Source organism: Podarcis bocagei, assembly GCF_964188305.1.
Source record: "Podarcis bocagei genome assembly, chromosome: 13".
Lineage (NCBI taxonomy): Eukaryota > Metazoa > Chordata > Lepidosauria > Squamata > Lacertidae > Podarcis > Podarcis bocagei.
The window spans coordinates 32,977,244-32,992,092 of NC_138138.1; the positions used below are offsets into that span (position 1 = coordinate 32,977,244).

At 42.9% G+C, this 14,849-nt stretch overlaps 1 protein-coding gene and 1 long non-coding RNA gene across 5 annotated transcripts in view; both read right to left on the bottom strand.

Annotated features, from left to right (window-relative positions):
* The window catches only part of LOC308570564 (E3 ubiquitin-protein ligase TRIM39-like), a 121,687-nt gene that overhangs the window by 13,497 nt on the left and 93,341 nt on the right, over positions 1-14,849 (bottom strand). The window lies entirely within an intron of this gene.
* On the bottom strand, positions 997-5,361 carry LOC308570597. Its single transcript, XR_014001200.1, has 4 exons — positions 5,252-5,361; positions 3,980-4,082; positions 2,201-2,311; positions 997-1,170 (listed from the first exon to the last, which is right to left on the bottom strand). It is a non-coding gene; the product is annotated as an uncharacterized lncRNA (long non-coding RNA).

The following is a 14,849-nucleotide window of genomic DNA, read 5'->3' on the forward strand; positions in this document are numbered from 1 at the left end:
TCTTTTAATTCCATTCCACACCGGTGTATAATTATTCTGAAAAAGGTCTATATTCTTTATGTTATATATATGTTAACCATATTCCTAAATATTTAACTTTTTTGACAGTTTCTATACAGATCTGTTGCTGCAACATATCCACCAAGTCTTGTTTCATGTTTTTAACTACCATTTTAGTTTTCTTTTTGTTCAATTAAAAACCTGCTACATGCCCAAATTGTTCTATCTCTTCTAATACTTCTTTAGCACTGGTTAATGTTTCTTCTATTGTTAATACCAAGTCATCTGCAAAGGCTTTCACTTTATGTTACTTCCGACTGACTGAAATTCCTTTTATTTTTTCATTTCTCCTTACTGTCCTTAGAAAGACTTCCAGTACTGATTTGAATAATAATGGTGATAGTGGGCACCCTTGTCTTGTACCTTTCGTAATTTCAATATCTTCTGTTACTATATTGTTTACTATCAGTTTTGCTTTTTGTCCTCCCAAAGGACAGGTAGGCCTCCTATTCCTTCCCTCAGCCTTGCCCCAACCTGGCTCAAATTGAGGAGTGTGCAGCTGCACAGGTACAAGCCCTCAGTCAGCCTGGACTTAGGAATTCATAAAGCTGAAGAAAACAAACCGGCCTGTGGTTTGCTTGTCTTCAGTATGGAGCAGAAGCAAGAGAGGCAGTTCAGCTGGGAGGATAATATGTCCTGTGCTGTACACCATCCGATTCCCTCCACAAAAGTTCCTTTCATTGGCAAGGGGAAATTCCCTCATCACCACTAAAATGCCTGAGAGGACTTGGGTTCAGAAGGGGTACTGTGACGCACAACGTTGGTCTGGGGAGATTGAATCGGGTGCATCTGAATCATTGCCTGCTCACCCCCAGCCCCCTTCCTAACCACAACAATTCCTCTGCCTTTTTTTCAGGACTAATCCTCCTTTCCCTATAACACTTCCTTGTAATGGTACTTTCTTTTCAAATCTGAATGGAAGTTTGCATGCACAGCTTTGCTTTAGCTTTAATCACTGTACAGCAGTGCTGGTTTTCAGTGCTTTAAAGCATAAATGTACATGCATAAATATCCAGAAGCACATCATTCGATTAACTCAAGCAGGAACCTCACCTGGTATTATTCTTCTGCTTTCTTCACCATATCTACTTTGTGAATTCTTACATTTCTCTGGAAAAGGAACGCAGAAAGGCAATGCATGTTTATGGGTAAAATAGGCTCTATGGTTTCCATTACTAACACAGGATGAGAAGGTAGCTATTATTATGCTATATTTTTAAGAGTGTGTGCCACATCTGAGAATCCTGGTAGTCTAAATGCAGAAGAGCAAAGGGAGGCACATTTCTCCAAAAGTGGTAGAGAAAAGACAGGTTGGCCATCCTATTCCTCCCCTCAGCCTTCGCCCAACCTGCCTCAAAATAGCCAAGGATGAGGGTTGTGCAGATGCACAGGCACAAGCCTTGGAGTTTGTAAAGCTGAAGGGAACAAACAGGCCTGTCGTTTGGTTGTCTTCAGCAAGGAGCTGAACTGGGAGAGGCAATTCAGCCTGGGGGATATGTGGACTGTAGGTGTAAGGGAGGGGCAACAAGGCGAAGTGGGACTGAGCCACAAAGCTCCTTAAGGGAGAATCAGAAACAAATACCAAACAGGGAGATCAGATACTTATTTGTAAATGGAACTGAGTGGGAGCTTACAATATTTTGCAAAACTGGGTCCTTTGAAGTATGAGTCATTGATACATTTTAAAAATCATAGAAACAGTGGATGACACAAATACACCTAAAACAAAAGTGTTTCCTTATTCTCTTGAAATATTTCATATTCATTCATTTTGCTGCAGAGGTTCAGCCAAATTTGAGAAGCATTTTGACCAAGCTCGCAATGCAACATGAATGAAAGGGACAAGATATTTGCGAGGGGAGTCATTTTGGCAAACCAATAAGTGAACTGGAATAGGAATTCCTATCCCAGCCCCCAGCTTCAGAACACCTTTAAAAAAGAGAGAGGCAAGTTTTAAAAGAAGATGCAATTTCCTCATAGTGAATAACTCTGCATTCTCCCTCTGAAACATTTATGGCGTCATTTTGAGGGTTCATTAACAACTTCTGAAACTAAACTTAAAGACCTAACCATGATTTCCCACCTGTAAACAAAGGGGAAATTGAAGAAATCCCACTGCTTTTATCAAACATATATTTACCTTTAATGAAACAAATCAACATGGCAATGAGAGCAAGAATAGCTATGATGGCTACTGCAAGCAGTGCCCAGGAAACAGAGTTCCAAGCATAGCAATCTGAGGTAGAGTTTCCTGCAAAACAGAAATGTCAAAGAAGTTAATATAACATTTATTTATTTATTTATTTATTTATTTATTTATTTATTTATTTATTTATTAATTATACATACCCCACCCATCTGGCTGGGTTTCCCCAGCCACTCTGTGCAGCTCCTAACAGAATATTAAAAGCACAACAAAGAAGGTAGTAAATGAATCACATCTTTCTAGGCTGCATTGCCCCATATTTTCATTTTCAGTGTATCAGTTATATGGGACAGTTAACACAGTATAACAGCTTGGCCCAAGCAGAAGCAAATGTCTTTGCTGAGGACTTAGCATGCTCATCCCAATAGATTTTACCATGTCTCACATTTTGGGGCATTGCATGTTTAAATATGTGGACCGTGGCTAAGGACAGACTCACTTTCTCTTAGTTTCTCATTTCTCATTTCTCTAATCTCCCCTTTGGCCCATTTTCTCATCAGTTTGTTTTGGACAGCTGGAGATATATAGATAGATAATCAGCACACAAATTTGTGCAAATTCTTGTGCGTTTTTCCTAATATACATATTTTTCCTTATAAAAGCTGGCCTAGTATAATCTAATTTTGTACATTAATCTCCCTAATATAAATATTTTTGTATTTACTTTCCCTAAAATATGTTTTAATATGCAATTTGTCACTTACATGATTTATTTAATCACATCAAATACTATTTAATATAGTTTTACACATGCCATAAGCTGTGCCACCCCCCTCTCCCACACAGGACAGAGTAGTCCTCATTACCTGAAGCAGAGAGACTTAAGGTATTTAGAAATTGTGCTTCTTCATTATGTGATGCTCTTAAACGGGGGGCGGGTATAGTGAGTGAATTCTTCATAACCAATAGAAACCTTTAAAATCCTGCTACAACACCCTGTGGTAGAAAATGGGTTTTGCATGCACTCAGCTCCAGGTTCAATTCCTTTTCAAAGTATGGGAAGGCCCTATCAGAATGGGTGTCTTGTGGCCCATTGTGATATGTGGACTCCATATGAGTTGCAGAGCAGTCTTGTGAGGTATTGTGGGCCTATCTTATTGCAGTTGCTGCAATTGGCTTCAGTTGCTGTGGCCAGCAGTTGTAGACAGTTTTGTTTTATCTGTCTGTTGAGCTGAGCTCCAGATCCTTGCCCTCTTCACTAATTCTAACTTGCTGATGGTTGGCTGTAGGAAAAGTCTTGCCTTAGATATTTCTTTTCAGGCTGTGTTCTTCATATTTTTTTACCCCAAAAAAAGTTCAAAATGACTTTTTTAAAAAATTCTGTAAATAATGCAGCCATGTAAATAATCCAGAATGTGCTCTAGATCAAGGACTTCAAAACAGTTTATCCTTGAGTCTCCACCCCTCCCATTGGTGCTGTTTGTTCCTGAAGATGCTGCAAAAAACACCTTTAGGTCTGATTGGGAAGGAGTTGGCAAGTCCTGTTCCCTCCCCTCATAATCTAGATTGTGATGTGAAACACTGCAGCTGCTTTTTCTTCAGATGAAATGAGACCTGTATAAGCACAAGTTTTGGATATGTTTATGTGAATATTGCTATGAAGCAAGAGGAGCCTCAAGCACATATGAAGTTCTGGTTCATAGCCTGCATTTAAGTACTTTACCAAGTCTATGACAACACAGCACATTTCTGGTGTTTCTCTGAACCTTTTACCTAATAAAGACATTGCTGTTCCCAGGATTACAGCACAGAAGGAAGCAAAAATTGTACATTCCGTGAGAACCAAGTCTCTTGTTCCTCTTCACACTGTTCTGATCTGAAATAAAAGCAACAATGCCAGCAAAAATAAATATGTGCCAATAACATGCAAATGCAAAAACAGCCCACCTGATTCAAAATTAAGGACGAGCACATTTAACCTGTTTTGTATAACTGTAACTACCACGGCTATCTGCCTTTCTACCGGGCTGCTTCAGAGGGATCAAAAATTTCTGGGACTGACCTTTCACTGAGGATGAACTGCTATAAGAAAGGTGGGGAAAGCTTTTTTTATATAAAATCACCACCATAATCTCAGTCATCTCCATCTTTTAAGAAAATAGTACAGTGGTACCTCAGGTTAAGAACTTAATTTGTTCTGGAGGTCCGCTCTTAACCTGAAACTGTTCTTAACCTGAGGTACCACTTTAGCTAATGGGGCCTCCTGCTGCCGCCATGCCGCCGGAGCACAATTTCTGTTCTCATCCTGAAGCAAAGTTCTTAACTGGAGGTACTATTTCTGGGTTAGCAGAGTCTGTAACCTGAAGCGTATGTAACCTGAACCATATGTAACCTGAGGTATCACTGTATAAGCAAAAATATACAAACACAACCCATTTTACAAACAAGAGGTCACTGACACAACTAGTGCAACAAGGCTAGTGCACACTTCTGATTACCGTACTCTGCAGCCAGTGCACTCCCACAGATGGTGTGAAAAGCCGTGTACATGAAACATTAACCACATTATAGATCTACCCTGAACTTCCTCATGGAAAGCTGCATTTTGATGTTTTTTCCCCTCAGACCAGCTTCAAACGGAAATGAGAAAAAGAATGACATAGCTGCATTTTAAGGCAGTGATGCGTATACAACCAGAGTATGTAACCATAACCACATTTAACAATTTTCCCAGTAGAATTATAATACAGTCTATTACCTTGTCAAGTGCTAAAAATGTACCTTGCATTTTTTATGCAGGGTGTTCTTATTGATACCATGGTTTTTTGAGTCCCAGAAACTACCACGAGGGCAAAAGTTCAATCAGTGACACAATTTAATATCCAAGGGTGTGTGAACTAACTTGCATATAATGGGAGGGAGACAAAGAAACAGGTCATAATCCAAAAATATTTCATGAACTGCTCACTGCCCACCCCACTTTTAAACCATATATCACCCATTTTCATATTACTTGGAAAGAGAAAAGCAACAAAGGAAATGTACCTTTTCTTGATCATTAGAAGTAATCGCAAAGTTCAGTCCTCAGCTACTGAAATGAGAATTGCATTTGACACGCAGGTTGTTGTGGCACAAATGAAAGTGAGAGTAGAGAGATCATAATGTGCAACATGACTTGAACATTGACCAGGAAAACTTAAGGATTAGTTACATATTAATCATCCAGCTATTGTACAAATACCTTTGTTTGCAAGAACTCCCTCTGACACAGATGAAACTGGTTTGTAACTGAGAAAAGATGCTAGCAGAAACCACCTGTCATTATGATGGGTAGCTTGTGTTTGAACAGAGAGCTTTCTGGGCCAGTGTGCACATTTGCAAATTGTAGACACTGTGCTGTGGCACTCCACATGTTGCAGCAGTTCAACTTTCATCAGATCCAGCCAGTGTGGATGAGGATGACAAGATTTGTTCAGGATCAGTTAGAAGAACATAAGGTAGTTTACCTAAGGGGTCCTTTTTTCTAAGGATTGGATCTGACCCCTGCCCCAACTCTCCAGATATGTTGTCCACATGTCAGATTGTACTCAGTAGTTTATCAAGTACATTGGGACATTTTTGATAACTTGTTTTTTTAATTGATTAGGAGTAATATCATATGGAGAGCTGGAAAAAGAAATTTAACTTGCCATTTTCTCACTGCAACACTACAAATATAGAAGGCACTGTTACTCCAAGGCTCTCTTCAAACTTCCTCACCTGCCAGGAAAACACTGTCCCTGACTGACCATGCCTGAGGCAGGAATGCTTTCTTGTGCCCTCAGAGACTGCTTGGCTTGGGCAGCTGCAGCCAACCAGCCCAGGACAAGGAAACCCATAAAGTAGAAGCCAGGACAGCATCAAAGAACATTCTAATGTTATCTTCACTAATATATATGTATTTTTATTCACACTTTACCTCAGTGTTAGCGTTTTTGTACACATTATTTGTCTGGAGAACTGTATGGCAAAATTTGGAGCAGTGTGAATTTCAAAGGATGCCCGTGCTGTGGTTCTCACATTGTTTCAGAAAGCATGAATTTGGTAGGTTCCCCTTTAAATACAAACTGAATTGAATTCTTCCCCCATTCCTAGGCAGGAATCACTAGGCCAGGGGGCTCCATGGCTGGCCTCTTCCATGCACCTTCTGCTTTCCCCTCATTATGCTTCCCATTCTCTCCTCCCTACCCCTATCTCTCCCCAATTCTCCCCTCACTCCTTTATTTCTCACACATTTGTTCCCCCAGTCCTCCACTTCCTAATGTGCTGCTGAGGGGGGAAGTGTTTTATTTGCATTTTCTGGTGTTTACGTTGCTGGTTCCCCCTAAACAGCTCCCCTCCATTTAAAAAAAGATATGTTTCTTTAAAAGGAGGTTATCTCTTTGCTTGCTTCCTGCCCCACTCCCTGTGATAGAAAGGCAGAGATTAGTTGGACGGGAGCTTTGAGGGGGGCCACTTCTGTGCCACAATAGGAAAATGGAAGGTGGGAAATATAACTGGCCACCTTATGATAAAATGGGAGGTTGGGTCATTGTGCCTAAACTGCTACCTATCCTAAAACTTTTACCTCAGAGTGCCACTATACCCGAATGGGTGAGTTCTGCATTATACCAAACCCCAAAAGTGATTCCTGTAATTGTGGGGTGAGAATTGGGGGGGGAGCTTGTCAGTAAACAGTGCAAGCAAATGTGTGTCTACCCACACACTACCCACACTATTTTGGTCATCGCTGCTAGAGAGGTGTGTGTGGCAAAACTGTCATTGCCCTATTGTGATAGACAAAGCAGGAAACTATTGGACCGTTTGGTGGCTCATAGAGTGGTAGCGCTGAATGGTCGGGTTATCGAGCACCCCACCATTAAGTTCAGCAAGGTGTCCCTCTACCGTGAAGATGGCATGCAGTGCAGGAAATGATGTTTGGCTGGGTGATATAATTGATGGCATTAGGAATTTGTTGCAGGTGTGAGGGTATTGGCCTCGAGCCTTTTGGCTCGAGTTGCAGTTAGGCATTGGACTATTTCTGGAGGAGAGGAGAGGAGAGGTAGCGCCATCACCTGCCCTGCATATTGAAGGGTATTCCATTAAAGGATTCCGGGGCGGCGCGGCCCTGTCTGAAGCTTAGGGCCTAAGGAACGACCCCTATCAGTGACCCCCAGGGGAGCTCCTAGTTGATGTGCATCAGCAGGACTCCCCCTACTGGTGATTAACCCTTCCCAGACTCCCTGCAGACAGGCTGGAGTCAGATATAGTCAGTGCTTGGAGCATTTTAAAAACTGCAATTACCGTATATAATAGTCAGGATTATAATGAAAAAAGAGCCTCTCTTACAGAGTTGCTAAATTCCTTTGCCAAATCTGCATAAACTACAATATTTTGCCAGCATGCTGAAACATTCTGTAGCTCCTTCATATTTATTGTTTGTTTGTTTGTTTGTTTGTTTGTTTGTTTTATAAACTGTCTGTCATCCAAGGATCAGAGGGCAGTTTACAGTATAAAAACACAAAAATACATAACATAATAACAAACTAAACACACCCACCCACACCTTTTCTCATGGTTGTCAGTCATCCAAGGACTTGGATACAAAAAGAGGGGGTCACCAGGGGGCGCATTGGAAGATGGCCGACAATAACATCTCTCCGACCCACTCGACGTAATTAAGAGGCTGATATGGGAGTATGCAGCCTCCCTTGCCCCCCAAGGGAATGGGGGGCACTGCCTTGCCTGCTGTGTCCATAATTCACCCCCGTATTTGAAAGAAGGGGGTGAGGGCACTTGGCATGAAGCCCTCGGGTGAGGTAGGCTCTCCCGGACGCTGTCTCTAATCGCGCACTGGTTTGCATCAGCTCGAAATATATAATTGGAAAAAAGAAGCAAATGCACATACTTCAAGTGAAGATCGGGAGTAAAGACTGCTGATTAATGGGATCTCTGTGATGCGGAGCGACGGGCTGGATAATAAATCAAGTGAAGACTCATCATTAAAAGAGCGGTATGTTGGAGTGAGACGGGAAGGGGGGGAGGAAAAAACTTTTTTTTTTGGTCTTATGTGAGTACCCAATAACCCTCACCCCCAGAGAGAAAGAATCATTGCAAATTACTAATCACAAGCAGGAGATTAAGAACTGTGTGGAAATGAATTTCTGATAAAAGAGAGAACTGGTGGGAACATCAAGAATGGAAAGAAAGCTTTGTGACGCAGTTACAAATGGAGATTCGTCAAGACAGGCCTGCCCACAGGAGGACGAGGGGGAGGAGGACCATGGTCATTGGAATGTGAATGTATGGTTATCGGAATGTGAACTTGACCTGGCAGGGCCCCCTGAGATACAGATTGGCAGGTCTGTGGAAATCAACGGACAGACTGTGGGAATGTTTTCTACGGAGGTGTGGAAATGGCATCTGTCCTTTATGTGATATGGCTCTTGGAGAGTGTAAAATCCACACAGGATATGTTTGTTTTCAACCCGCTTGTGAAGATTATCAGAGATCACAAAGAAAGGAATATATGATAACAACAAGAAGATGAGGAAAATAACAAAGAGACTATCTGGACAGAACTGGATAGAACTGAGAAATTAAAGCAGCAGCAAGAGTGATGTTTGGATCCCTTTCGGAGCTCAAAGTATGGGTACCCCCAACAAAATTTTTAAAAAATTGGCTGTATAATTTGGAATTAATGTGATTTGGAATTAATGTGATTCGATTGGCCTGTTAATAAAAAATATTTTTTTAAAAAAGGACTTGGATACAAAAAGCAATTGCTGGAAAATTGTGAGTGGAGATTCTTGTTCAATCTCATTTTGTGTTTGCAAAGTGCCACTGTAGTGAGGTATTTGACAAAGAATGGGGAAAGTTTATAATTTATTTGAAAAGCTGTTGTAAACAACTACATACATTGGTAGGATTGACAGAAAATTTGTGGTAACAATTTGAACTATGGATTGACAAAGGATTTATAAAAATAGAGTTATGATAGAGTTGCAGAAGGGAAATCATTACATTAAGATCCACAATGGGGGGAGGGAAGTCAGAAGGGATTGTATGTTTATGTTTTTAATTCATTTGTTTATGTGAAATAGAAAATACAAAAATAAAAATTATTTTTAAAAGTGCTACTGTAGAAATGGGATTTTGACTCTCCTCTCTTTGATCAAACACTCCAGTGTCATATTCCAAACTCCCCCAAATGCTCCAATTAATTTTAGTGCATAGTAATGGGAAATAATATTGGGGAAATGAATGATATCACAGTATTTTTGCATCATATATTGAGTTGTGATTTCAGAGTAATGTAAGTCTTTATTTGAGGTGCAAATCTAAATATTCTCAAGGATTCATGCATCTGAACGACACTGCTGCCTTTCAAAGAGGTCAAAATCAGTATTTCCTTGCTACTAAAAGCATATTACAGTATGTTCACTTTTAAAGGTATTCATCTCACAAGGCAAGAGACTTGTCCCACCCCAGGTAAGTGTTGCTCTCATTGTGGGAGGTGTTGCCCTTTTTGCAAAAAAAAAAAAATTGCTTTTTCCACCTCACTGCTATTTCCACACCACCTCTTTGCCATTATTATCCTGTTAATATGGGTGTGGGAAATTTGGGAAATGGGTACTACCTCCTTAAAAGGGTAACATGTGACTTGGACCCTAGACAGACAGGAAAAACAGCTTTAGTTTTGTAAGGATTGTTTTTTTGGTTTGCAAATAGCACATCCAGTAGAAGTATATTTAGAAGGCCTTCCCTCTATGTAGATATTTAAAGACAGCTAAGAACCAAACTAGATGTACACATGTTTAACAGATTGGCACACTTCTAGTTTAGGCTAGAGGGGGTTGTTTATGAGCAGAATTATGTGCAGTGGTGTAGCATGGTGGGGCACATGGGTGGTTGCCCCAGGTACAAAATTGTTAAGGGCATAAAATTTCAACACCCGCTGCTGCTTCAACACAGCTGTGTGCTTCTATCACTAAGGTCCATTAAAAACGGCTTCTCCATGCAAACCAGAAGTGACCTCTGCTGAAAATGGAATGACTCTTCTTATCTCTGTGGCTGCGATCTCCTGGGTGATGTGGATGCCATTAGGCAGCTGAATGCACAGGTGTACTCCATCTATTTCCATCCCTCTATATGGCCCTGGGCACTGGCAACCCATGCAATGCCACTGACTATGTGAATCTCTAACAGAGTGGAATCTGAATATATTACCTATCTAGGTTTTTGTGAAGCACAGTCCAGTTCATCAAGCACATGCAGTACATACTGCTCTTGTCCTTCTGGCTTGCACTCTTTATAAAGATTTGAGGAGTATGGTTATCACTCCTCTATTATTGTCCATTCCTGGGGACCCAACCACTGTTACAGTGTCCTTTCTCTTGGCAGACCAAGATAAGCAGGTGACAGCAAAGGTTACAAGGTTTTTAGCTGGGGCAATTAGAATAAGATCTATTATTTGACTATTTACCTTTATCCTTCTGCTTTCCCCTTTATCCTCTGTATACCACATTTTGTTTGTTTTATTGTGATGGCTGGTGGCTGATGCAAATAAAGATTCATTCATTCATACTGCTGACGGCAGTGCAGGAGGTTATTAGAAACACGTGACTAGTTAGTATTGATTAATAAGAACTCTTGCACCATAGCTATATAGGTGAATGCCAATATATTATTAGAGGAGTGCTAGTAATATCAGTTGTGTCCTAATTCAAGGTACACAATCATACTCATGTTGCATGATTTTTTTAAAAAATACCTAAGGTATTGATCTCACAAAGCAACAGACTTGTCGCACCCCAGGTAAGTGTTGCTCCCATTGTGGAACACAGGGAGAAGGAGTTTACCCTTCTGCCCCATCATGGTCCCAATATCACTTAACAGCAGCTGCTATTTGCATTAGAAGCTAATTTCCATTTGGTACGAACGGGAACTTTCATCCTGATGCAAACAGCAGCTCCAGAGGAATGTTTGGGAAGATAACAATAAGAGGAACTGCTCACCACAGTACAAATCCTGACTGGAGTCCCCATTGATTGGAATTTTGCAATTTCAAAACAATATGCTATATTATGTTCAACAATAGACCGTCCTATAAACCTCGTATAGTTGTAGACGGCATTTCGGGTTTGATTAATACAGAACCATCCAGAGACCCTATAAACTCGTAAAGGAGCTGAATGGTTCCAATAAGGAGTTGGGCGGGATGGACTATATGTATATTGGATCTGAGAACGATTGAGGGGTATGGGGAGCATGGGCATTCCTCCTCCTCCATCTAAGGGTCCAAGGGTACAAACTAAACAAGCAGTTTTATTTGTTTCATGGGCTATTATTTCTGCCAATTGAAGCCACTTGTTATAGGGACTCTGAGCCCCCTGTTTTCTCATTTCCTGTGTGGGGAAAATGCTATTACGATTTAAGGCCTGGAAGCATTCGGCCTTGGGAATAGATTCTCCCATCATAAATAGGAGAAGGATCATCAAGGGGATGGAGGGGGATCGCTTCCTTCCATAAAACCTATGGCGCTCGTGCCAACAGAAATACGAGAGCATCCATATGACAAGGGCGGTATATATCACTCCTACCCACCAAACCCAATCCTTCCATGGTTCCTTCCACCAATACTCGGGGTTCATTTCTAGTTTTCTTTTACAGCTGAAGGGCCCACTGATACTCGCATTCAATTATTTGCCGGGCCTCAGGGGTGCCTCTCCACTTCTCTGCTGAGGCACCTACTATATGAAGCAATTTCCCTACAATCCCTTGTGGGTGGACTGGGCTCTCGTGTTGTCTCTTCAAGATATTATACCCAAAAGGGGCTCCTCCCTCTTCATATATCAGCGTGCACCCACAGGAATATGTCCACCCCTGCAATGGCCTGACACTTGGGGTGACTATATCAAGGGGTTCCGGGCCCAATACCAAAAGTCCGATTGGTGCCTCTGAATTTGCTGGAGAGCAAGTTTCTATGTTGGGGACGCTGCCCGCGGGCGCCCCTCCCATCCAATTCTTCAGCCGTGCGTGGAGATATCAGCCTCCGGAGTGATATCAGCAGGGCGGTTGTCTACCGGGCGTCTGGAGATGGTCAGCCGAAGGGAATTCTCTGGATCTGGTGTTACTGTCCAGTCTGAAATGGCTTTCTTCACTCGAGTATGGTGGACCCACGGGGTGATGCCGGCAACCTTCACAGCAGTAGGGGTAGAGAGTGGCACAGTGTAGGGTCCCCTCCAGCAGGGCTGTAGGGGGGCTCGCTGCCAGTCTTTCACCCACACTTCGTCACCTGGCTCGAACTGATGGAACGGTTCAGTTAACACACATGGGGTGCGAGCCTGGGTCCACCTGTTGAGATAAGAAAGAACTCGGGAGAGTGACTGTACATAATTATTCAATTGCACATCTTGGCTAACATATGGAGTTAACATTTTAACATATGGAACTGGTCTCCCAAACATAACTTCAAAAGGTGACAAATGGGTCCGTTTTGACGGGAGACTGCGGACCCTGAGTAATGCCAAGGGCAACATGGTCACCCAATTAGACCCGGTCTCCTGTGTCAGCTTGGATAGCTGATTCTTTAGAGTTCTGTTCATTCTCTCTACTTTTCCAGAACTCTGGGGTCTATAAGCAGTATGCAGCTTCCAGTTGATCTGGAGCGCTTTAGCCAGTCCCTGTAGGACCGCATGAACAAATGCTGGTCCATTGTCAGATCCTATGGACCTTGGTAGTCCATAGCGAGGGATGATTTCCCTAAGCAGGCACCTGGTTGCTTCAAGTGCCTTTTCAGTCTTTGTGGGCCATGCTTCAACCCATCCGGTGTAGGTGCACACTGCTACCAGCAGGTAGCGGTGCAGTCTACAACGGGGTAATTCAATAAAGTCCACGACAAGATCTTCCATAGGTGCAGTTCCACTGTGCTGAATCCCTGGGGGAGCCAGTGGTCCGGCTTTGGGATTATTCTTTTGATACAGCAGGCATTTCCTGGAAATCTGGGCTGCCAGTTGGTAAAGGTGGGCTATATAGAAGCATTTTTCCAGCTGCTTGGTTGTAGCATCTGGTCCTATGTGGGTTGAATCATGGTATCTCTGAGTAACCTGCCGAGAAAGGGACTCCGGAATCCATATCCTGTCATCAGGGGTAAGGTACCATCCTTCGTTGGACAACGTCAACCCCTGAGCGTCTGCAGTGTCCCTTTCCTGCTTCGTATAAGCTGGCTTGTCAGTAGTGCTTAAAATCTTTTCTGGGACCAGTGCTCCAATAACCGAGGCGGGGGCCAGTTCTCGGGCTGCTTCCTTGGCTACTCTGTCTGCCAATCGGTTTCCTCTGGCCACTTCCCCTGGTCCAGTCTTGTGTCCATAACAATGGATAACTGCCACTGCCTTGGGCTCCCATACAGCATCCAGAAGGTTCAATAAGGCTTGTGGGTGGGCCACCTGGCTTCCTCTGGAGGTAAGCAAACCTCTTTCTTTCCATAAGGCTCCATGGGCATGTAAAGTCAGGAATGCATACTTAGAATCTGTATAAATGTTTATCTTCTGTCCCTTTGCCAGGCTCAGGGCTCTGGTAAGCGCAGTTAGCTCTGCCAGCTGGGCCGATGTTCCAGGTGGGAGTAACTTTGCTTCGATCACCTGGTCTTCCAGGGCTACCACTGCATAGCCTGCCTTCCAGTGTCCAGCCTCAATGAAGCTGCTTCCATCCATAAACCATGATGGCCATTGGGGATCTGCTTCATCTTTAAGGTCAGGCCTGCTAAAATACACCTCATTCATTACTTCAATGCAGTCATGCGTGGGCTCCTCACCTTCTCCTACCGGTAATAGGGTAGCTGGGTTGAGGGCTGTGGTGACTTGGAATTTCTAACGCGGATGTAGTAGCATCTGACATTTCCTGGGAGAAGAAATAGGTGCCTTTCGGCAGATGGCACGCTGATTCTTTCCTAAGCGGCCTCGCCCTCCTCTTCTTCTCCTAACGGTGGACTTCCTGTCTTCAGGGCCATCAACTTCTTTGCCTGGTACTTCTTCTTTTTCTTCTGGGTCTCTTTTTCCTTCTAATTATAAATGGTCTGGGCTAATTCCAGCATCCATTCAAGGGTGTGGCCCATAAAAAAAACCTTCATTTTTTTTTCTTTGGTGGATATCGGGCGCCGCTTGGGCTACAAAGGCAGTTTTTATGATAGGGGCATTGGCAGCCTCATCTGGGTCCACAGGGATATACTGGCGGTAGGCTTCCTTCAGTCTCTTTAAGTAGGCTTCAGGGGCCTCCTCTGTCCCTTGCATTCTCATGTGTGCTCGGGCTTCAGCATGAATTCGCCTATCCTCCTCTGTAGCTAGCAGGGCATCCATCAAATATTGCATATCATAAGAAGTGGGGTTGTATGTTTTAAAAATTGGCAGGGTTTTCTTCAAATGAAGGGTTTTGGTTCTTCCAATTACAAACATCTGCACTAGAGAAGGGGACATGTTGAACTGTATGAGTTCTATTGGGCACAACCCCATCAGGTCCCGCGGGGGCCAGAGGGTTATACACTCTATGGAGAGGCATCACTCTGGCCGCGCCCTTCTCCTGTGCTTTATGTGCCCTATGGAGGGTCACTCTTATCGCTGCCTTTCCC